Genomic DNA, 23,575 nt, shown 5'->3' with positions numbered 1-23,575 from the left:
GTAATCCTGGTCTGCATCCCAGTTTGGTGAGGGTGGAGTTAAGAAAGAGTGGATGCAGACTTTGGGTCTTCTTTAGTGTCCCCAACACACACAGGGAATTCCCCAGGCATGGGAAGGGTCAAGATCCCGAATGGCTGAAATTGTACATATTTGTGTGTGCTAGTGTGTATAGTGTGTGTGTGTGTGTGTGTGTGTGTATAGTGTGTGCTAGTGTGTATAGTGTGTGTGTGTGTGTGTGTATAGTGTGTGCTAGTGTGTATAGAGTGTGTGTGTGTGTGTGTGCCTTGCCATCTAAAAAAGAATGCTCTAACCTAAAATTCCTAATGAAAAGGATACTAACCCCTTATTTCCATAACCCAAGAACCATTAAATTGCCTTTCACCGATAGTTGCTAAAATCTGTGAGATACACATGAATAAGATTATAAAGCCACTAAGTAATACAGCTATTAAAATAGAGTAAAGAAATATCATCTAATAACATGTGAATTAGACTGTGAAAAGTGTGGGCCAGCTTTATGGATGCTTCATAAATTTCATATTACATTTTTGTAACTTTACTGTAGGTAGCCACAATTTATTGTCATCCTATTATGTTTTTTAAAAAGCCTAGTAGGTCCTTTTATGTCTTTGATGTTACTGCCAAGCTTAGCCTGAGCTGGTCGTCTACATGGGAATTTAATCTCCTATAGAGTTTTCAAATTTTTAACATGGTTTTTTCAAAATACTGCTAACATTTTGATTCCAGTGAAAGCATTATCTCACCAAAAAATAATGTACATCATTGTGTCTTTAGGAAGCATATATTTTGTGCACATCTGTGGAGTGCTGGCCTTAGGTTACAGAGTTATCAGAGCAGGAACTTCATGCCAAACCAACATCTGGTAACCAATCCTTTCGACAGAACTATACCTGATGCATGATGAAAACAAGAATCAGAGAAGATGATACAGAAGGTCACTCATAAGTCAGGGAAAGAGCAATAGCCAAGGAAATGTGGGCTTGGTCCAGGAAGACTTGTAGAAATTTTGAGCTGGGTTATACCAGAACATGTTACTGATTAAATGAAAATTGAGGGCAGGGAGAGTCATGGCTTTGTTAAAATAACTCCATTTTTTGATCATTAGAAATCCCACCTGCCTGTGAGAAGGCACTTTCTCAGGCTCTTCCTGACACAAGTTAAACAAAATCCCAAAATAGTTTTTGATATTTACAGATTTCATAATCTGGTCATTGCCCAGACAAATATTGACCGCCCGTGTGGGCCGCTGGAGACTTCACTTCTCAAGGAGATTTTGCAAAGTCCTGTTCTTGGCCATTGCCTCCCAGAAATGCCTTCCTTGTGGCCTCTGGGGACTGGAGTGCAGGCCACCTTCTCTGGTCCCTGAAATATGACAAAAACTGCTTGGGTGGTAGCTGAACCAATTTTGAGAAAACGAATGTGGGTCAGTAATTTGAGGCTAGTTTCAAATCTTTCAGTAAACATTATTCCTCCCAATTCTAAGAGAGAAAGAGAGAGAGATACGGTTTCAGAAAAATATGTAAACATGTTTTTCCCTAAGATTTCTGTATTTCCTGTGTCCAGTGAAGCCAGAAATACCACAAGTGCAGCCTTTCAGTATTTTTCCACTTCTTGGCCGGGTCTCGACCAGAACACAGCAGAGCAGAAATGAGCCATAATAATAAAAACTGGGCCCCTTCCAGGAAACCTGTCAAAGGAATTCAAACTGTTCCCACCAGTTCACTGGCAATAATGATTAGAGGAGAACTGGTCTGTATCACCTCAGTCAGAATGGCTGGGACAGTGATAGCAGAGAAAATGTCCCTCTTCTTCATTCTCCTCAGATCCTTTGTAATTGGAACCATGGGTTTTGCAGGTTTCTACATCTAAGCCACTCATTCTGAGGGAACTGAGGTCCAGAGAAGTGGATCTGAGATCAAAGCCAGGCCAGGGAAAGAGGCCAGGGCTCCTGGTTAGTGTCCAGGCTGTTCTCCATTCCCCTACTTAGCTCTTGGCTCAGACCACCAGGGCCACGCAGGTGAGGAGGAGGAGCCTGCAGCTGCCATGGCAGCCACTGCACGTCACCCTCCTTGAAGCCCTCTCCAAAGATGTCCAGCCTGGATGGGATCTGCGCCACACACTGCAAGGGACCGAGCCTACTGGCCCGATTCCACCTGGTCACTTAGAATTTCAGAGTTTGGGAGCAGCAGCAAATGTTTGAGCACGTCTCTGTTTTCCTGTGATTACCAGGCCATTCAGTCATGATGGCACTGCTGTGAACTTGGCGTGTAGCCTCTGTTTTCTAATCTATAAGAGGGTGATAATGACGGCTGGTGAAGTGGCTCAGCACAGCGCCTACACATATCACCATTTGTATTATTAAATCATTAGTATTAAATTAGTATTAGACATGGTTGGTGTTTTTCCATAGATAGCATTTGCTGATAAATGTGAGCAAGGAGGCATAATAACCAAATAAGCTGGAAGAGTTCGTTGTCCTGGGTTCATTGGAGACCGTGGCGAGGAGTCAGTCAGAGGTGATGGTGACTCATGTTGCCTTTATTCAGCTTTGGGCACTTTCTGAAGGATCTGGAATTCCCATGGGCGATGAATGAAATCTCTTCTTCAGCATTTACTTTTGTATTTCCAGCTCTTAAAAGAGAATTATCATGAAAAATGGGTTGTATATGAGGCAGTCTTTTTAACGCGTTTGAGTGCTCAAGAAGAAAAAAACAACACTCTTTTCAACATTAAGAGCAGGAAAGTAGATATTTTCAAATGCCAAAAAACAAACTAAGAAACTGTGAAGCTTCCTATGAGTGCGTTTGAGGCAATCCTATTACTGCTGAGATTCCAAAGCACTGGCTTTGAACAGAAGAAAAGCCACCTGTCAGGGAAGTTCATCCACACACACTGAGCTGGAGAAGTCACGCTCTTTCTCTCATAAAATCCTAAAACAGATGATTCACACAGCCAAGAGCTGAGCTGGATTAATTAATTTGGCTAATTTGAAATAATATGGCATTTTGACAGCATAATTTAGCCTCAGCTCAGTGATGAAAAACGGAGATCTTTCCCCAAGTGTTTCGGTCTTGGAATCATTTTAATTTTATGTTCACCTAATTAGTAATTCCAGTCACAGGAGGAAGGAAAAGAAAATACATTTCCTCAGTGCACGCTCAATAATTCTGTGCCCATGCGGACATCCATGCTCCTGAGTGCTCGCTGGAGACTGGGCTGCTTCCACCCGATAATGGACGATAATGGATGGATGAGGCTCTCACACCGCGTGCTTCTCAGGGGAGATGCGGGCTGATGACTCCCAGGATGGGAGAACTCTACCAAGCACATCACTCCGCCGCCAGGAGCACTTCCTCCTGAAAACAGGCAGCTATGGAGTTTATTTATTATCAAAATAAAGTCTTTCCGCCATATCCTTCAATCTTGTATGAAAAAACAAGTAGAAATCTTATGATCCAGGACAGGAAGCTGGGCCTGCGTCCTGGAGGCATGAAACGGTTACACATGGAGGGGCCTGCGCTCCCAGGTTCATACCGTGACTCCAGAAAGAAGACGAGAGTGAACCTGGGCGGTAGTTAGTAAAGGAAGAAGAGCGGACTCTAAATGTCAGCCAACACCAGGGGATAGATAGCAGTGTGGCAAGGAGGACAGGGTTTCGCAAAGGGCAACCCACAGCCAGAGGAACTGAAATGAAGGATGCCTGTCTGTGCTGCTGTATCCCTCCCTCCTGAGAAGGTTGTGGCGCATCTGAAAGAAGCCAGCAGGATCAGAACCTGGTTTCTGTGCCTCCAAAAGCCACCCCTACTTTTGTTTTTCTTTTTACATGTTGTTTAAAGTCAGGAAATTGCTTGCTTTCAGGCAGTTAGAAAGCATAGTTGAGAGTTATGAGGTCATGAATATCACCCAACCCTACTTTATTTTACATAGGAACACTGAGGTGCAAGTAGTTAAATGACACCCCCACAATCAGTGATGAAATTCAAGATTGCAGCCCAGTCTCCTAAGCAAGGCTGACTTCCTATGGGTTTCAGATGGGAGTGTATTGGGGGAAATAAAACAAAACCGACGAGAATAGTCACAGTCAGGACGAGAACCAAGAAGGCAAAGGGGTGGTCAGTTCCAGGGGCTGGACATCCACTGGTGCAAGAGCTGCTCACACTTGGAGGGGCATGAGCTGATTGTCTGCTCTCCTGTGAACCTCACACCACCAGCTGGAATGCTAGCCCTTGGGCATCACCTGAGCTCTTTTCCCAGAGTGAGCCCCCACTTTCCACCTGCAGCAAAGGCCCTTCCCACCCCCCTTTGCCTTCCCTTTCAGAACTGCCCCCAAGTGCTTTCATTCTGTGGCCTTAGCGTCCTCATCTACAGAAGCCATGGCTGTTCAAAACCTCCTGTGAGGATGCTGGACTCCAGATTGGTTGTGGTTCATAGTTTGTGTTCTTTTGATCTTTCCTTTGAAATCAATTGCCCCTTCCATTCACTGGCACAACCTTTGTACCCATCATACTTAAGGTGGCAACTGTCCTAACTTCTCTCTCCCTCCCTGTCCCCATCCCCCCTGCACTTTCCCTTCAGATGAAGCTCTTCACATGCCCATTCCCAACAAGTCACTTCCTAGTGGCCCTGTTCAAACACCTTACATGGCTCCCCGCCACTCACATCACAAAGTCAATTCTCCTTTGCTGGCACTCAAGCTCATGCACTATGTGACTATTGGCCACAATCCTGATGCATTGATAGCCGTCCCCAGCAGGCTGGGGCCAGACTTACACACTTTTTCCTCCTGTCTCCTGTCCATGGGGAGGGAGCTTCGAGAATGCATGTACCTGGTCATACAGGTGGAAATGTCACACCAGCCGGTAGCTCTCACCTTCCCTACCCTAACTTCTATTTGAGTGCCCAGGAAACCTTTGGTGTGAGAAGTGTGGGTGTGGCTTGAGAAAGAGCTAAACAAGGTGTTTAAAGTGGGTGAAAGAGGGTGAGGATTGTTTTGTTCACACAACTCTGTGGCTCTGGACTGCTTCCTCTTTCCCTGTGGCCTACCGATGGGATTTCTCCCACTTCCTTCTTCCCAGGAAAGAGCTGGCAGTTCCCCCAGAGCAGTGCTCATGCTTGACCGCTCCATATGTCTCACTGCTTCTTTGTGTTCCCAAGCAGACAGCCTGAGTTGGCATTACCAGGACAGTTGCTCTGACCCCTCAAAGAGCAGCTGCAAACTGAATTTTCACCAAATTTTATCACCTTTTCCCTTCACATCTCAGAACTGAATAGGTCTCTGAGGGTGAGGACAGGATGAGGTTCAAGGGAATATTGAGTAACGGAAGACAGAGGTGTGTCTAAAACTATACCCAAGAGGACTTATTAACCCCCACTGTTACACTGATTCTCAGGGTCAATGGGGCAGAGAAGGAGTGAGGAAGTGAGGAGCTCCAGAACTTGGGCCATGACCAGCTTAGGTTCTCAGATATCTATTTTTATTGGAAGCTGTGTTAACCAGGGTTCTGCAGAGTAATTGGCAAATTTGATTATGGGGGCTGGCAAGTCTGAAATTTGCAGGCTACCCCAGCAGACTAGAGACCCAAGATGAGCTGATATTGCAGTTCTAGTCTGAAGGCCATCTGCTAGCAGAGCTCCCTCTTCAGTCAGTCTGAAGGCCTTCACCTGATTGGATGAGGCTCACCCACATTGGAGAGCAATCCACCGCACTCACAGTCTACTGATATAAATGTTCATCTCAACTAAAAATAATACCTTTATATCAGCGTCTAAATGCATGTTTGACCAAATACCTGGTGCCATGGCTCAGCCAGGTGGACACACAAATTTAACCATGACAGATACTAATCTCATGATGCCCGGGTGAGCCAGGCTAGACTAAAGGGCTATATCAGGACACACAGTCACATGCACCACTCACACCTGGGGCTCCCCCATTCTCCTCCTGGAAATCTGCCCTCCCTCTTAACTGTCTGAACTACTCCTGCTTTCTTACACTCCTGCTTCCTCACACCTCTTCCCAGAAGCCAGTCTTGTCTCCAAAGCCCTCGATCCATCTCTCCTCCGAGCCTCTGCAGAACTTATGATCTGTGTCACTCCCAAAGCCCTTGCCATGTACTGAATTATGTTGCAGTCTGCCTCTGTACACACAGACACATTTTATCTCCCATGGACCAGGGCCAAGTCCATCTCTCACGTATTTGAAAGCACGTAGCCCCTTGTTCTCTCTCATGAACATGGTGCGCTCTCCTTCTGTGTATTTGCACTGAACGACTTGGTTGATTTTCAAGGTAATAAAAGTAGAGAGGTTCTTTCATTGGCCTGAGTTTATTGTACTGTTTCTTTTCTAAACGTACTAATTAACATTAGGCCCTGGGATCAACAATTTAGGATCACTAAATGACTCAGATACAGTAAATTGAAAAATGTACCTGTGACCTCGGGAATGTTCAAAATATAAAACAAGGACTGTGCTGTTGGTAGTGAACATAGAAAACCATACTTATTTCTTAGGAGGATCCATGTAACTATGAATATCTCAACAGGGATTTCAAAAGATCTAGCCTTGTATACGATAAAGAGCATATTTGAAAACCAGTTGCTATAATCTGGGGCCATGGTGCAGTGACATGTGCGGGGCTGGCCCTGTGAGCCCTGCTTCTTTGGGGAGGTCACATAAACAGCAAGGAGGATAAACCAGGAATGAAGAGTCCACAGCAGAACTCACCAACAGTGCCCTGGTAGAATATGCAAATCCTACTGACGCATCACACCCGTCTAACCCTGTATATTCTGGTCTCATTCAGGTTAAAGCTTCTTCACACTCGCATTTTGATATTACCCATTTTCCTTTCCTCTCTTTTCTAAAACTTAAAGTTTTATCTCAACCAAAATGAGTGCCTTTTAAGACAAAACATCTAGCATAATCATCCTTTGGTCAATTTTCTCGGATCACATTAATGCGACAGTCAGATAAGAATGACCCTTACAACACCAAGCAGTAGTTGTCAATTAAATGCCTTTCAATTTCAAAGAAGGAAAAAAAAAACAAAACAAACAAAAACAAACTTGTTTGTTCTGGGACTAAGGACCAAGTCATCCCTTTTCACATCTTTTCATTGTGAATAATACCTGCCCCACATGCTTGTGGCAGAAAGCTGAGCAGGAGGAGAGCATACAATTGACTTGGTAAATCTTGTTAAGCCACCAGCCTGGACCCCAGGGCCTCACCCAAGGGCATGGTACCCAGGAGGAGAATCCTGCCTCTGGCTTCAGGGCCTCCCAGGGCAGGTTGGGCCAGGAGTAGGCCCCTACCCCCCCACCCAAATGCAGGGCTGGCCATGCTTCTTCCATACTCAGTGCTCCCCTAATGGTGGGGATTAAGGGTCTCATCCAGAGCCTGATGCTGCCACTACCAATGACAGCAGGGTCTGCCCTGTATCCCCTCTGCTCTGCCTGCTGGGTGTGTTCCACACCACACACTTCTATGTACTGCACACTTCTGTGGGCCCCACCAGCATTTCACTGCCTCCTGAAGGCCTGACCCCCTTCTCTCTGAAACCAGGGAGGGAATAAAAGACAAGGAAGCCTCATTGGTGACTCCAGGGATGACATCTCATTTCAACCTTCCATGTCCAGGGAGACCAGAGTTATTATTATACCAATGTTTGCTTACAGTGAGAGAATTGGGACTCAGAGAGGTTAAGGAATTGGTACAAAGCTGCACAACTAAGTAAAAATGTGAAGCTTTGGGTCCAGGACTAGGTAACTCCCATGTCCATGCGGGGGACATTCCCCATGCAGCACCCTGTGCAGGGCTCACGCTCCTATAAGGGCCAACTGGTTAGGGCAGTGATGGCGAACCTATGACACGCGTGTCAGAGGTGACACACGAACTCATTTTTTTGGTTGATTTTTCTTTGTTAAATGGCATCTAAATATATAAAATAAATATCAAAAATATAAGTCTTTGTTTTACTATGGTTACAAATATCAAAAAATTTCTATATGTGACACGGCACCAGAGTTAAGTTAGGGTTTTTCAAAATACTGACACACTGAGCTCAAAAGTTTCGCCATCACTGGGTTAGGGCATCCCATGAATTCCCCATGAGGGCATTTTCTGTCCCCTCTCCAGGCCCACACCACAGGCCACAGCCACGTAAACATCCCCAAGCTCCACTCCATCTCATCTTCGTGTGATGGCTTCCACCCCCTTTGGGGACGTGTTATGCTCTGGTGGTGACAGCCACGCTACTGAGGCTGCAGGCCTCGCTATGAACAGGTCTGAGGCGCTCTCCTAACCTGCATCCTGGCTCTGGCTGGAGGAGGCAGATGCTCCAGTTACAATTTACACCAACCTGCCAATCTCCTCCACCGGTGCCTCTAGATCTTGGTCCACTGCTGCCTCATGCTGCGTGGGCACTATTCAGGGCCTGGCACGGTCCCACAGCTGAGTGCCTCACCATGCAATGCTCAACCCAAAGGGCTGTGCTCCAAGGAGCACCCCCAAACACCATTGAGTGTGAGGTGTAACACTACCCTTACCTCAGTGAGGATCACCCTCCACCCAAACTCCCCTGGGAGCTGTGGCAACTGCATGGCCACCTGACATCGCCTGCAGCCCAGATGCACATTTTTCAGCCCCTGGAAATGTGTCCTTCCCCAGGTGTTGCCCATGGACCAGCAGCAGGGCACTGTCTGCGAGCTTGTTAGAAAGAGAGCCTCAGCCCACACTCTATCCCCACTGAACCAACACCTGAATTTTAGCAAGCTATGACATGGGCCAAAAATCAGGAGTTATTTATATACATTCTTAAAAATACTACAAATAAGAAAAAACAAGGTAAAATAATTATAGTATCAGCTTCTTTTTAAATGGGAATCATTTTGAAAAACAATGTCTAGTGTTTTAAAAAAAAAAAAGTAAGGCAGACAAAGCACATTGCAAAGTTTTTCTTAATTTAGGTGAAAATCCAATTTAACTTTTTATTTATCTGCACGTCAGGCTGACCCGCCATAATTTCTGCTTGGCCTGTGTGGCATTCTCACAATAAAAAATACTGCAGTGGTAAATTATTAGCTTTTTAGCTTCTGTGGAGCAGGAGGGGAAAGCTTCACTCTAAGGAAACCCTGATGCCATCGTGCCCAAACCATCAGTCAAGTCCAGTCTCGCCAGGGTTTGAGCTCTTCACACTGGAATATTCCACTGCTTTATGAGTTCCTGGCAAAGGACTACCAATTTAGTGATTGCTTAGGGCAGTGGTCGGCAAACTCATTAGTCAACAGAGTCAAATATCAACAATACAACGATTGAAATTTCTTTTGAGAGCCAAATTTTTTAAAATTAAACTATATAGGTAGGTACATTGTTATTAACTTAATTAGGATACTCCTAAGGCTTAGGAAGAGCCACACTCAAGGGGCCAAAGAGCCGCATGTGGCTCGAGAACTGCAGTTTGCCGACCACGGGCTTAGGGCTATAAGAACAACTGAGATTCCACAAGAGATTTATCTGTGAGCAGTATCTCTGCCCAACTACTCAGAGTCTACATAGAAGTTAAAGAAACTATGTGTGTGAAACAGAAATTCACAGGGTGGGGAGATCTGAGCAATTCACTTCCCATCTCAATTTCTATACTTCAAAACCTCTTTAAGAAAACAATAGTATTTCTTACTATGACATTGCCACCTCTGCCTTCCAGCTCCAAGGGATAGACCAGCAATTTTTAACCTTTTTCGTCTCATGGCACATATAAACTAATTACTAAAATTCTGTGGCATGTCAAAAAAACATTATATTTTCTGCCAATCTTACCAAAAAAATAGGTATAATTTTGATTCATTCACACTGGATGGCAATTGTTGTGTTGACTGTTGTCATTTTTTATTTGACAGTCTAAGGGAAAAGAGGTCAGTGCCTCTGACTAAATAGTCAGGTGTTGCATGTTTTAAAAATTCTTATGGCACATCAGTACATCTTGGCACACTGGTTGAAAATTCATGGGATAGACAATAGAATAGATAGAAAATTGAGTTGAAAAGTGGAAAATGTGACCTTCTAATGACAAAATTCACCCCCCAACACCTCTTTGACTCAAACCATGAGCATAGGAGTCTTTCTCAACTCCTCTTATTTTCCTTCTCCCTCCATAACACAAAGCCTTGTTGGATCCAACTTCTCTCCCATCCGTCTATTGCTCCTCATGTACCACACTCCTCCATCCCTGGACCAGCTTATTCAGTATCTACTACCAGGAATATCAGTAAATCTCAGGAATCTAGTTCATGTCCCTGCCTCCACTTATGTCCTTTGGAAGTTATTCTTCACACAATTTGTAAAGCTTATGAAGAAAATCCAATTAGCCTCTTCTTCAAAAAGTATTAAAAAGAAACCATTAAACACAGCAGACACAATACATCTATTAAGAACTATTACTGGTAAGTGCATGACTAAGTAATTCCTTCTAGGTGTGGAGGGAGATTTTCTTAAGTTGTGCATATAAGATGTGTCTGTCCCTTTGGGAGTCTGCAATTATCATACGGGGGAAATGGGACTCTAATTCTAAACAAAACAGATTCTAATATAAGACACCCCAAAATAAGTGCCAAGGTTAATAGGAGATTAGAAAAAGACGTTTCTCAGTTGGACTATGAGATGTTCAGGCTGAAGTAGTGGAATCGGATCCGAGGGTGATATTGGTGTCGCCACCTGGGACAGGAGATATCAAGGGGTCTGGGGCCTTATTCCTGTGTACCTCAGAGCCAGGCCCTGTATGCAGTCTGTGATTCTACACATTACATTATCCTTGAACTTTTCAGAGGTCTTAGTTTGAAACATAATCTAAAATTCCTCAGAGGCCAAGGAGTCTGGTGCAGAGACCTGTGATGTTGCAGAGTCCGGTGCTCCTGCAGGCAGGAAGCTGATCTCAGCTACCTTAACGTGTTGCCCCTTTCCCACCCCTTCCCTTATCCCAGCATCTGCCACACTCTCAGCAAATGCACATGGAAGAGAGACGGAGCCAGGAGGGGGTCACGGCTAAGTGAGACACAAACTACAAATGACTATAGAGTCATTTCTGCCTAATTTTGCAATATCTCTAAAGCAGTAAGGACTAGGTATGGTCTTGCTTTCCCTCTCTTTTTCAGGTTCACCCCCTCAACACACACACACATTTCTATTTCTAGTTGAGAGAACATGTTTGTGTGCTTTAGAGGACAATATCTTTCTGAAGAAAGCAACCCTGTCCTCCAGGCTTATGACAATAAAAGACTGATGTTACGTCTCCCTTTTTTGTGGTCACTCAATAAACTCTGAAAGTAGTTATTACAGGTCTGATTCATGCTCTGCAATAACAACTGGCTAATTCAACCCCAATAGACCAACTTAAGCTATTAAAATGGGAAGATTTGGGACACCATATCAGTATCATTTTATTTGAAAGAGCTGACTCATCTTTTTCAGATAGGTAAGATGTTTTGGTAGAAAATTCAGCTTGTACTAGTAGAAGGTGATGACATAAGTCCTCTATGGCCCCGCTTCTAGGATAGCCCCCCAACTCCAAACTCCCACTGCTACTCAAGGGAACCTTCCAGAAGCAGAGCCATGTGGGCTCCAAGCACCCAGCAAATTAGAGGATAAACTTGGTCTCCTGAAATGAATGCTTTTCCTGAATTATACACCAGAGTGTAGGAAATCACCCCATAATAACCACAGAAAGCTGAAACCACCATCAGGAAGACAACCTCATTCTCCAGCAAAATTAGATAAAGAGGAGAAACAGCCTTTGTCTCCTGCCATGCTGATGTGCAATGCTAGGAAAAGCTTGTGTAGGTGTTTCAAGAATGCCCTTGGTGCTTTCCTGGAAGATGCGGCCTTGGTGAGGTCCACCCCACCACCAAGGAGCAGTTACTTGAGATACCAGTCATCCTGCTCCCAGCTGACCTCTGTTACCGTGAGCCAAGGTCCAAAGGAGGAAGATGAAAGATGATGAAGAGCTTATCTGATGGCGATGTGAAAGCAGAGTGTTCATGTCATCTTTGTCACTCTCAGAGATGTTTTTTTTGTTTTGTTTTGTTTTTTAAATGAAGCACAGCCCTGACTGGGAAGCTCAGTTGCTTAGACCCGTGGTCGGCAAACCGCGGCTCGAGAGCCACATGCGGCTCTTCGGCCCCTTGAGTGTGGCTCTTCCTAAGCCTTAGGAGTACCCTAATTAAGTTAATAACAATGTACCTACCTATATAGTTTAAGTTTAAAAATTTGGCTCTCAAAAGAAATTTCAATCGTTGTATTGTTGATATTTGTCTCTGTTGACTAATGAGTTTGCCGACCACTGGCTTAGAGTATCATCCCAATACACCAATGTTGTGGGTCTTATCCCGAGTCAGGGCACGAAGAAGAATCAACCATAAAGTGGTAAAGGCCTGGGAGGGGCAGGTGCGGGGTGAAGGGGGCCAATGGAAATAAACAAACAAACAAAGGGTTACATCTGTAATACTTTCAACAATAAAGAAAAAAGTGAAAAGAATAAAATAAACTCTGGCAGTCAGGAAAAAAAAGAATCAATAAATGCATAAGTAAGTGGAACAGCAAACTGATGTTTCTCTCTCTCTCTCAAATTAATACATTTTTAAAATTTTTAATGAAGGACAGAAGAGAGGTTTTTATGAGATGAATTATGTTTTCCCAGAAGTCATGAGTTGAATCCTCAATCCCCAGAACCTTGGAATGTGACTGTATTTAAAGAGGAAATTAAGGTAAAATGAGGTTATTGGGGTCGGGCTCTAATCCAATGTGACTGGAGTTCTTATAAGAAGAGGAGATCAGGCCAAAACCGGTTTGGCTCAGTGGATAGAGCGTCAGCCTGCGGACTGAAAGGTCCCAGGTTCGATTCCGGTTGAGGGCCTGTGCCTGGGTTGCGGGCACATCCCCAATGGGAGATGTGCAGGAGGCGGCTGATCGATGTTTCTCTCTCATCGATGTTTCTAACTCTCTATCTCTCTCCCTTCCTCTCTGTAAAAAATCAATAAAATATATAAAAAAGAAAAAAGAAAAAAAAAAAAGAAGAGATCAGGCCAAAAATATGCACAGAGGGATGATCAAGTGAGGACATAGGAAGAAGATAGTCCTCTACACTTGAAGGCGAGAAACCTCAGGAGAAACCAGCCCTGCCCATACCTGATCGCCAACTTTCTGCCTCCAGGACTGTGAAAGGATAAATGTCTGTCATCTGAGCCCCTGTCATGAAGCCCAATGTGATTATTCCTAATTCATAGGGTACCAATGAGGATGAAAATAGATAAAACGATGTTTGTAAAAGAATTTGGTGCTCAAAAAATTGGTCATATACCATAGGATCCAAAACACAAGTGACTTGGAAATTCAACCATAATCTAATGTCATAAAGTGGTCTATTTAACCACAAGCATGATCAAAACTCATGGCATAGACTTCCTAACTGCAAGCCGTCAGAAGTAGAAGCGATGATGCCTCTAGCCTAAAATAGACATTTGTCATCATGCTTGCATTACAAACCTACTAGTCCAGGCAACCTTAATAATTCTGTTTTAAATAAGGATCAAGTTTATATCCTGTGTCCATCTAGCTTAACAGCTTTATTATCCTCATTTTAATTATGGTGTATTTCAAAACAAGTTTATCAAGAAGCAGGGGATAAAATGCATACATATACATGTGTACATAGACACAACTATTCACCACATGAAACTCATCAATGCCAATTCTATTCTAGATTCTCTTTGGAAGCATAGTCACAATGGAAGTTAGCAATTGGCCAACAGTAAAATATATGCTTTTCATGCTGTTAATTTTCTAAATCAGGAATCCATGATAGAATAGAAAGAAAACTAGCAATTGAGTGAACCAGAGCAGATTTGTGTTCAGCTCTGCCTCCAACCTGCTGATCAGTTCATGAGTATCAATTAACCTTCTTGAATTTGTTTCCTCATCCCAAACATCCCTTTAACGCACCATGGTGTTTGGATAAAATAAAATAACATACATCAAAGCACTTTGAAAGTATAAAAACTGTATAGAAATAAGGCATTTTCAAGTATATGTGTGCTCTTCAGGTATAAAGTACTCCGATAAAAGATATGTTTAATATTATAAGAAAAAAAAAGCAAAGACCAGACTCTAATTCCTTGGCTCTTCTCTTTTACACACATATTATAAATGGCATGAGTTCAACATCTAGCCTTCCTAATGAAATGGCATATCTGGCAATTACTTTAATAGCTGTCCCTCTAAATCAGTGGTTCTCAACCTTCTGGCCCTTTAAATATAGTTTCTTATGTTGTGACCCAACCATAAAATTATTTCCGTTGCTACTTCATAACTGTAATGTTGCTACTGTTATGAATCGTAATGTACATATCTGATATGCAGGATGGTCTTAGGCAACCCTGTGAAAGGGTCATTCGACCGACCGCCAAAGGGGTCGCGACCCACAGGTTGAGAACTGCTGCTCTAAATGAACATAAACCTGCACCTTCAGAAACACCTGCTTGCCACAGACTGATACAGGCTGTGATGAATGGGAAGCAAACATTTTAAAATTCAATGTTGTGTGTGTTTTTTTTTTTCTTGACTGCTTAATTCAAGAGATGTCACAAAGATTTTTTTTGTTGGGCCATCTTCCAGATTTTAGCTAAAGAAAATGTTATAATTCACAATAAATATGAGAATTTTGAGCCACAAAAGTTGTGTGGTCCCTTCCCTTTGGCCTATGCTCCTAAAGCATAAACATACTTAGGTTCTCTCCCTAGTTTGATCACTGACTAACCAGAGCCTTTGGTCTGATTGGAGGCTGTGCTAAGAGCCATGGGTGCATCTAGTCACCTTTGTGAAAGAGTGTGGACAAGAGGCCAGACCCCTGACTAGGACCAAATGAAGGAAGCCAGAGTGGGGAGAAGGGTTCCACTCAAGACCCCCTAGTTAGGGAGTCAACTAACTGTGTGCATCAAGGTGAGTGGCTGCTGCTTTCTAGTTGGGATGATTGGGGTTCCGATCCTGTTTACTGAGGTTAAACTGGAGCCACCCTTTTTACCAGGCAGGGCAGCCTACTGAAAAAATTCTCCTAGGTTAAAAGAAAAGTTCTTCCTCAAACAAGTAGGCTTCAACTAAAGTTATTGCCACTAGCAATTTACTGTCTTTTGAACTTAAATTAAAACTTTGATACCTATTTCTTTTTATGAAAAAGCCTCCACATAGAACATAATCACCATAATGATGATGCATGGCTTCCCTTGGGGATTTATGCCAACTTATTTTGTTTAATTTTCTGAGGAATGTCAGAATGCCAGGAGCAGGGTAGCCCCTGAAGAGAAACTACCGAAGATAATTCTTAAGTAGAAGAGATGAAACAGAGTAGGGGGTAAGCAATTATCTGCGGCAGTTAAATCTCAGAGATCCTGAGATGGGAGCACAATGCTCTCGACATTTGAAATGGGTATCCATCAAAGAGCATTCTACTTTTGCTTGGATTGATGGTGTCTCCTAATAAAATAATAATTTGCATTTCTAGTGTGCCTCTCATCTACTAGGACTTCATACATGCTAAATTATTTAGCTTTCTGAGAGGTATGTGCCTTTATATGCTAACCTGACTCATTGATAAGCTACCTGACCTCCCAAGGGCGCAGCTCAAAATAGACCAGGAAGGCCAGCTTAATCCTACTCCATTGCTGTTGCTTCCTCTGCGATGGTTAAGGTCATTGGATTACTTTTCTCACCCACACAGATGGTTCTTTTTAAACTCCAATCAGAATCACCCCGTTATTATGTGACTCGGGAATTATAGCCAAGGAAATCCCTTTACAAAATAGCATACTTTATATGGGATTTCTTTTCCCCATTTCTTTCCATTATTAGCAAAGGGATTACCTGCCCTGCTCAGCTGCCCTTCTCCTGTGGTTGCTCTCACAAGGGTGGGGAACTGGGAGAGAGTCTGGAATCTCATTCCAGATGGATACCACTCAGCACACTACACTAGTCTGTAGCTCTTTTTACTTTGCATAATTTTGTTTCATTTATGACAATAATTCAAGATTGTGTACTCAAACTTTATAATCTTTGTTTGGATAACAGAATAATAATTCCAGACACAGTTTCAGATTCAACCTTCCTGGTCTAGGTCACCCCAATTGGTCCTGAGACAGGATTTGTGAGGCAAAGAGAGGAAGAGATTAGGATATAAAGGTTACAAAGGCTGAAAAAGAAGATGTACAAGTAATGGGTGGGCCTAAGATTACAGAACTAGGGTCTAAAGGTGAGGAACAGATTTTCACTTGCTGATCTAATCTTTTCCCCCAGAAGATATAGCATTTTTCAAAAAATGAGTTTTACTTAGCTCATATTTCTGAACAAACTTAGACTCTTAATGGATATGCACTAAATCCCAGTTTTTAATAATTCTTATTGAGACTGTGACTTTTTTGGTTGGAGTTTAAGACTAGATATTACAATGTTGGGTCCACTTAGTTGTCTGAGATGTAACTGTGAACTAAAATGACCCCAAAGAACCGTTACCCCATGGCATCTCCTTTGAGAGGCATGCTCCATGTTGGCAGGCCAATGGCCAGCACAAAATCTGGGGATCAGTAAATCTAGTGTCCCCAGGGAACTGGATACTGTTACATTAGCTGTTGAAGGGAATTTAGTTCTGATCAGGGTGTAATTGGGTATCATGGGTAAGAACAATTTCACTGTACTCTTTGCAAATTATTGAATGCAGCAAACCAAGAATAAAGAGAAAGAGAAATACTCCATAGCAGCCAGAGCTTCTGCCCCTTCCACCTTCATTCCTCCTCCCTACCTCTCAGGAGAATAGGGCTCTGGAAGTGGGAAAGGGTCTTAGGGTCACACATAATTCTGACGAAATCACTTTGTTTGAAACATAGAATTGCTCATAGTCCCAGGGCTTCACTTGGGCAAAATTGTTTGGGAGATGGTGTAATGAGGTGTATTTGAATAAACTCCTTACAGGTATCAGCATGGATGTCAGTCTTTCTATGATGCCAGATATAGAAATGAAGAGAATAGAGCAGCTTGGGCTATTTTTTTTTCTTCACAGATATCAGTCCAGGGGCTCATTATTGAGAGAAGCATTATTTAATCCACTGGTCTTCAACCCCAAACACACACATACATATGCACACACACACTACATTAAGGCACATGACCATAGAGTGTCTGTGGCCCCTCCACATCAGGGACAAGGAGCCAGGTGACAGCACCAGCAGATAGCAGCAAGGATGCTGGACTCCCCTCAGGCCCTTCCCACATGGCACAGAAATTGATGTGGTGACAGAGCAGCTCCTCTGAAGATGTTGCAGAGATGAATTATTAATTCCTCAGGCTGCTGTGCAGCAGGCAACAGTTATCACCAGTCAGTGATTCTCAAATTATACAAATGTCATTTTGTCATCCCCGCCCCAGACCCAAAACTCTGGGGGTAGGGCCAGCAATTAGTGTTTTAACGAGGCCTCTTGGCAATTCTGATGCATGCTCAAGTTTGAGAATAAAGGGATTAAAATTACATTAAACCAAAACCATCTGAATAACTAGCAGGCACAGAAAGAAATGTTATCTAAATTTAAGCAGATACTCTCCACCTTTCAGCTGCCATTCCCCACCTTTTGGGGGCTCTCCTATTTGGAAGAAGACTAACTTAGCACCTGGAAGCGAGAATTCAGCTGCCTATCAGTTTTTAAAAGCCCACTAGAACCTTCCATACTTTCCCATTGAAGTTCTAAGCCCTCCCTTTGAAGTTGGTGTATCAACCTTTATCTTATTACTGAGTGCTCATAACGCATGGAAATCAACCTTGTATTTCTCATGTTAACCTCTCTGTTGTTAGTTCATTTGCTGGCCCCCATCACTGAATCTAAATGGTAGAGGAAATTTACCCACCAGCAAAACCTAAGAGTCTAGGACTCCATCTGTGCATCTGAAATATGTTCACTTCCAACGCCCATTTTTAAGTCAACTGATGAAAACTCTAGTGAAAGTTGGTATAAGAGTCCCTATTTCTGGGACAAGACATCACTGCATTGGAAATCTCATCTGAAGGATTTAATCCCATCATCACAATGACCTTAAAAGGTAGAAGTTGCTCACAGCATTTTATTGACAGGGGATTAGATTGACAGAAAGCAAAGAGACAAGGAGTTTGGGAAACCTGTTGTAGATTGCCTCTGCACTACTCTACAATTATATTTAAAAAATGTTAAGGACTTAAATAAACCATTTAGGCAAGTCAGAGTATTTGTTTCCATCTCTCTCTAATATCACTTTAGGTTAAGTAACTGATATATAGATTAAATGTGTCTCTCCCAATCATATGTTGAAGCCTAACCCCCAAGGTGATGGCTTTAGGAGGTGGGGCTTTGGGAGGTGAAGAGCCCTCATGATGGGATTAGTGTCCTGATCAGAGAGACCCCAGAGAGCTCCCTAGCTTTAGCCCCTTCCTCCATGTGAGGACACAGTGAGTAGACACCATCTATAAACCAGAAAGTGTGTCCTCACTAGACACTGAATCTGCTGGTGCCCTGATCTTGGAATTCCACCCTTTAGAGCTGTCAGAAATAAATGTTTGTTATTCACAAGTCACCCAGTCTAAGGTATTGTTTCCAAATTAAGAAGCCCTGATGGCTTCGGTATCACTTAGGTCTTCTCTCCTCTGGACTGGGACCAAATTAACAGCAGCAGGAGCAACCCCAGGTAATGGGGATGGCAGTCAGGAATTAACTGGAATAGCTAGTTGAGCACTTCCTTCAGAAGGAAGCAATGCTTTAGTTTATTGATGGAGCAACGCCGTGTTGACACTGAGCCAGTGGTGAGTGGCAGAGGCCGGGAACCCACCTGGAAGCTCCAAACCTGCCTTGTAATTGGGAATGTTGCCTCTCACCACCTGGCTCAGCCATATGGGTTGAAATGTGCCATGCATAATTGCCTTTGCCAGCATTTTCCCCCCAAGGCATTGTGACAGCCTGGTGCTGAGCCCAGGAAGGCAGGCTTCCCTCAGGGATCAGAGGGACTGGTCCTGTTTCTCATGTCTTTTCTGTCCAGGGGGAGCATGGAAAGTAGCTCAACAGATGTCAGACGGCAGAGATCTGAGAGTGTGTTGCTGAGTACAATCCCATGTATCCCTCCTGGCACTGGACTCATCCCTGATGAGTAAGTCAGACACCCTTCAAGTGGATCAGCTGAGGAGAAGCTGTACCCACACCTGCATCAGTACTTTCCTGATTTCCCAATGCAGACTTCCTCTGAGTAGAGTTGCACTTCTGATGTAGGTTATGTCCCTGAAGTCCATGTGCAAGTTAATGTAAGAATAATCTAGTGGTGGTCAGATTTTCTATCCAATAAGGAAAGAAGACATCATTAGGATGCAGGCTTCTTCTATGCTTAGCACATATTTTCAGTCTTAGAGTGTCTTTGTGGTCCCAAGATAGCTGCCAGAGCACCAACAATTACAGTGGCCATTCTAGGCAAAAAGAAAATAGAAAAACCAAGAACGAAAGGATGTATGACAATCCTCTTTAAAATTATTTTCTCAGAAGCCCTATCCAGGGCTTTCTGTTAACATTTCTTTGGCCAGAAAAGAAGACAGCTCCAAAGGGAGCTAAGTCCCCTCTATGGGCATGTGAGGCCACGTGGTGGTGGTTTCTTCAGGACCTTTTTGTTCATGGAGTATCAACCTGAACCATATTCTCTCTATTCTGTACAAATATTAAGTTAGATTTAAACATTTGGAACAAGACCTGGGTTACTCACATTTACTTCCCACATAAGAGTGAAAGCTAGATCTGTTTATACCTGGGTGTTGTGTGGGACAGGGGACCTATGGCTGAAGCATGGAATGCTCAACGCGGGTGGGTTTTAGCCTTTATTACAAAATGAAAATATATCAAAAAGGCTGGGACAAGGCAACTATCCTAGACCAGTGGTCAGCAAACTGCGGCTCGCGAGCCACATGCAGCTCTTTGGCCCCTTGAGTGTGGCTCTTCCACAAAATACCACGTGCGTGCACGCACGTACAATGCGATTGAAACTTCATGGCCCATGTGCAGAAGTCAGTATTTTGTGGAAGAGCCACACTCAAGAGGCCAAAGAGCCGCATGTGGCTCGTGAGCCGCAGTTTGCCGACCACTGTCCTAGACCATCCAAAAGATGGTCATTTTCCTTGGAGTGCTTCCAGAGATCCCACAGCTATGTAGACCAATGGCAACACTTCCTAAACCTCTTTTACCTCCTTAGCCCAAAATAGAGTAAAAATGTTCCACAGCCTCCATGCGACAGAGAGAACCTTAACGTTGTAACCTTTTGAATAAGGAATTGAAGACAACCTACCCTCTCTTAGCTTAGCCAGTCTTTTTAATCTGCTATCAAAGCCTCTTCAGAGGTCTGCATTTCAGGTCCCAATGCTTTATTGCAGTCAGACTGGTGGTGCAATGGCCAACAGCATTTGATTGGAGAAGCAGATCCACTAAATATACAAGTGTATACTTACAGGAGTTGAGCTTAGGCCATTATTTGGGCTGGTTAAATAATCAGGGTGAGACTGTTATTTCTGCATCTGTGAAATGCCTAAGGCAAAGAGCTGGGGAAGCAAAGAGAGCTGGGACCTCCAAGACTAAGTTGGAACCTCTAAGGACAGATTGGATTCCTCCTTGGTCCTTACCACTTCCAACCTTCAGAAAAGGGAGATGTCCTTGCAGCAGAAGCAGGTATCCTCCTACATGGAGCTAAACAAACCACCTGGCCTACAGCTGAAAAGCTGATCCAGAACTTTCCATGGAAGCTGGCAAAGCTGTGGGTCCACCTGTCACTCCTTCTTACCATCTGGGCCAGCAGTTGAGCAGCAATGTCAAAGAGCTGCACCAGCACTTCATGCCCTCCCTGGTCTGTGCACAGAAAGAACATGCTACTTCCTCAATGCCCATCTTTCTTGGAATTGGGTCCCTCCCCAGTTGAGGTAAGAACCCAGCCTGTATAGTCTCATGAGACCCTGAACCAGCCAGCCACACAGACATCTCTGGACCACAGAAACTGTGAAATAATAAATATGCATGGTTTCAAGCTGCCGAGGTTGGGGAAAATTTGTTACACAGCAGGAGCTTACTAATACACCAGAAATCTGGTCTGTTTGCCAGCCTTTGAACACATTACATTGATACTTTAATTCTCATACTGTTTCCTTCACCAAAATTGTCATCAGCTTTGTTCAGTGTCCAATTCTACTTATTTTTAATACCCAAGATGGTGTCTATGGTCTCTTTGAATCCCTATGATTATTTCAGCCCATAATGATTTTTTTCTTCCATAAGACATGGAATTTATTTTCTCAGTCAGGCCAGAATCCCTTTGAACATTCACCCCTGGCCTTGAGTAGCACAGGCCAAAACAGAGTATAGTTGGAATCAATGCCAGACAAGTGGTTTGTCAACATGAGTAGGAGTCACATTTCTTTAGAAGCAAAACTGGAGCAAATTTGAGTTTAGAAATTGAGTCAACATTAATTGGCCAAGTAGGATAAACCTGAGCCTGAGAATAAGGAGAGAAGTGTGAGCAACAACTCCTGGAAATCAGTGCCAGGGAGTTGATAAAGAGGGAGCAACCCTAAGTGAGGGGGTAGACTGTGTGAGGTAAGGGTTGCTTTTCTGGGAGTTTTTCGTCTCCACCCCCTCTGAGAGTACACCTCTATTGATCTCAAAGCAATGCTGTGTAGAATGCAGGGGCCGTCTACATTGTGACATTGTGTGTGTGTGTGTGTGTGTATGTGTGTGTGTGATTCCTTTTCTTTATCAGTGGTTCCTCAATGAAATGGTAAACTGGCAGAATGAAATGCTTCTACACAGCAAATACTCATTGAACCGTTACGTGAAAATACAATCCTTGTTCAACCTTTTCCTTAAAAAACAAAAAGAATCTTTGTATTCATAATGAACCATCCATTTACAAAACCAAGCTGATTCCTAAAGATAATAGAGCAAAATTAAAATGGGCTGCGTTTAAAAAAATCAATTTATTTCTGTGACTATTTAGGCTTAGTCTATATTCCACTTAATAGCGGAAAACAACAAATGCAAGTAGCAATAGAAGGTGTTATAACCTTCTAATTAAAACGATGTTTTCATTTGGTTAATATTAAAAGCAGATTTAGATGAACCTTGCAAATTCATACTTCATAACAAATACATGTGTGTATGTACATTAAATTTCCCATTCACAGGGACATGAAAACTTTTAGAATGAGGTACTTTATTGCCAGACATAAGGCAAATACACTAAGGTTCTACTTACACTAAGGTTCAGGAACACCAGGCTTAGTGAAGTTACATATACAAAGGGCTTTAACTCAATTGAGTCTAACAGACTTCAATTCTACAAAAACAAATATTTGGGATTGTGCTTGTGGCTGCTGTGTTTTTCATGTCAAGCACCTGGTTTCACTAAAGTTGTCACTCTTTTGGCATCAGTTATAGCCAAACAGGGAGAAATGTTTACTCCAACTGTCAGCCAGCACAGGCTCATGGTTCATCATATCCCCAATAGAACTGAAATCCAGATGTCTTAGAGGAAAGCATACCATTCTACTGGCTGCATCCACATGAGAAGATAAACAGTCATTTAGTAGCAATCAGAGTCATTTTGTCACTGTTCACAATCAATCTGGAACATTTATTACCACCAAAGTACTTAGGAGATGCAATGATCTAATTTTGTGACCAATACAATTCTATTTGACTACTTTTAATGCCTACTGTACTCTATTTATTCTCTCACCAATTAGTTAATTTAGCCAAAAATCTTAGGGAGAAACTGCATTGAGTGGCATCCTTGGTTCACATAATGAAAAATAAGAAATAATAAAAATAATCCAGCACAGAAACTATAAAATATCATAAGCAAAATACATTTTTCTCATACAGAGGCTAACTCAAGAGTGTTTGGAGGACATTGGGGGGTCTCAGCCTTTAACTTTCCAGAAGTTTCTCCACTACTCTCAGTTTCACTTAGCACCCTCCATGCTGCATACAGCTAAACGGGTCTCTTAAATGTAGTTTAAGCATTGTGACTACACATTCTTATTATAAATTCCTAATCCTCAGTTGAAACTATTTATCACATTAATACCCCCCTAGTGAAGACTTTTACAAGATAATTATATGGTGAGTAAACAATCCCTTTTATCTGCCTTAAATGAGCCACCTTCTCCTTTAATCACCTGCCTGTTGTTCATATATTATTGAGCAGAATGAATGAGACCAACCCAACAGCCTTTCTCCATCATTGATTGTTATGTATGTATCCCACTATATCTCTGGATTAATGAGCAATATTCAGTGTTTACCATCTCCCTCTCTGTAAACATCAGTTTCCATTGTTGTTGTATATAGAGTGAAAGAATCATTGAGCCCAGTTGTTCCCTTTGGATGCTTTAAAGACTGCTTTGCAGAATGTTCTGGTAACAAACTGGAGAGAATAGTGTCTTCTGCATAATGCATTTCACCGGGAGATGCTCTCTGCTCC

The sequence above is a fragment of the Myotis yumanensis genome, unplaced genomic scaffold (genome assembly GCF_028538775.1).
Source record: "Myotis yumanensis isolate MYYU_CA2020_CCGP unplaced genomic scaffold, mMyoYum1.0.hap1 SCAF_1, whole genome shotgun sequence".
Lineage (NCBI taxonomy): Eukaryota > Metazoa > Chordata > Mammalia > Chiroptera > Vespertilionidae > Myotis > Myotis yumanensis.
The sequence above is the reverse complement of the archived record's forward strand: the minus strand, read 5'-3'. Positions refer to the sequence as shown.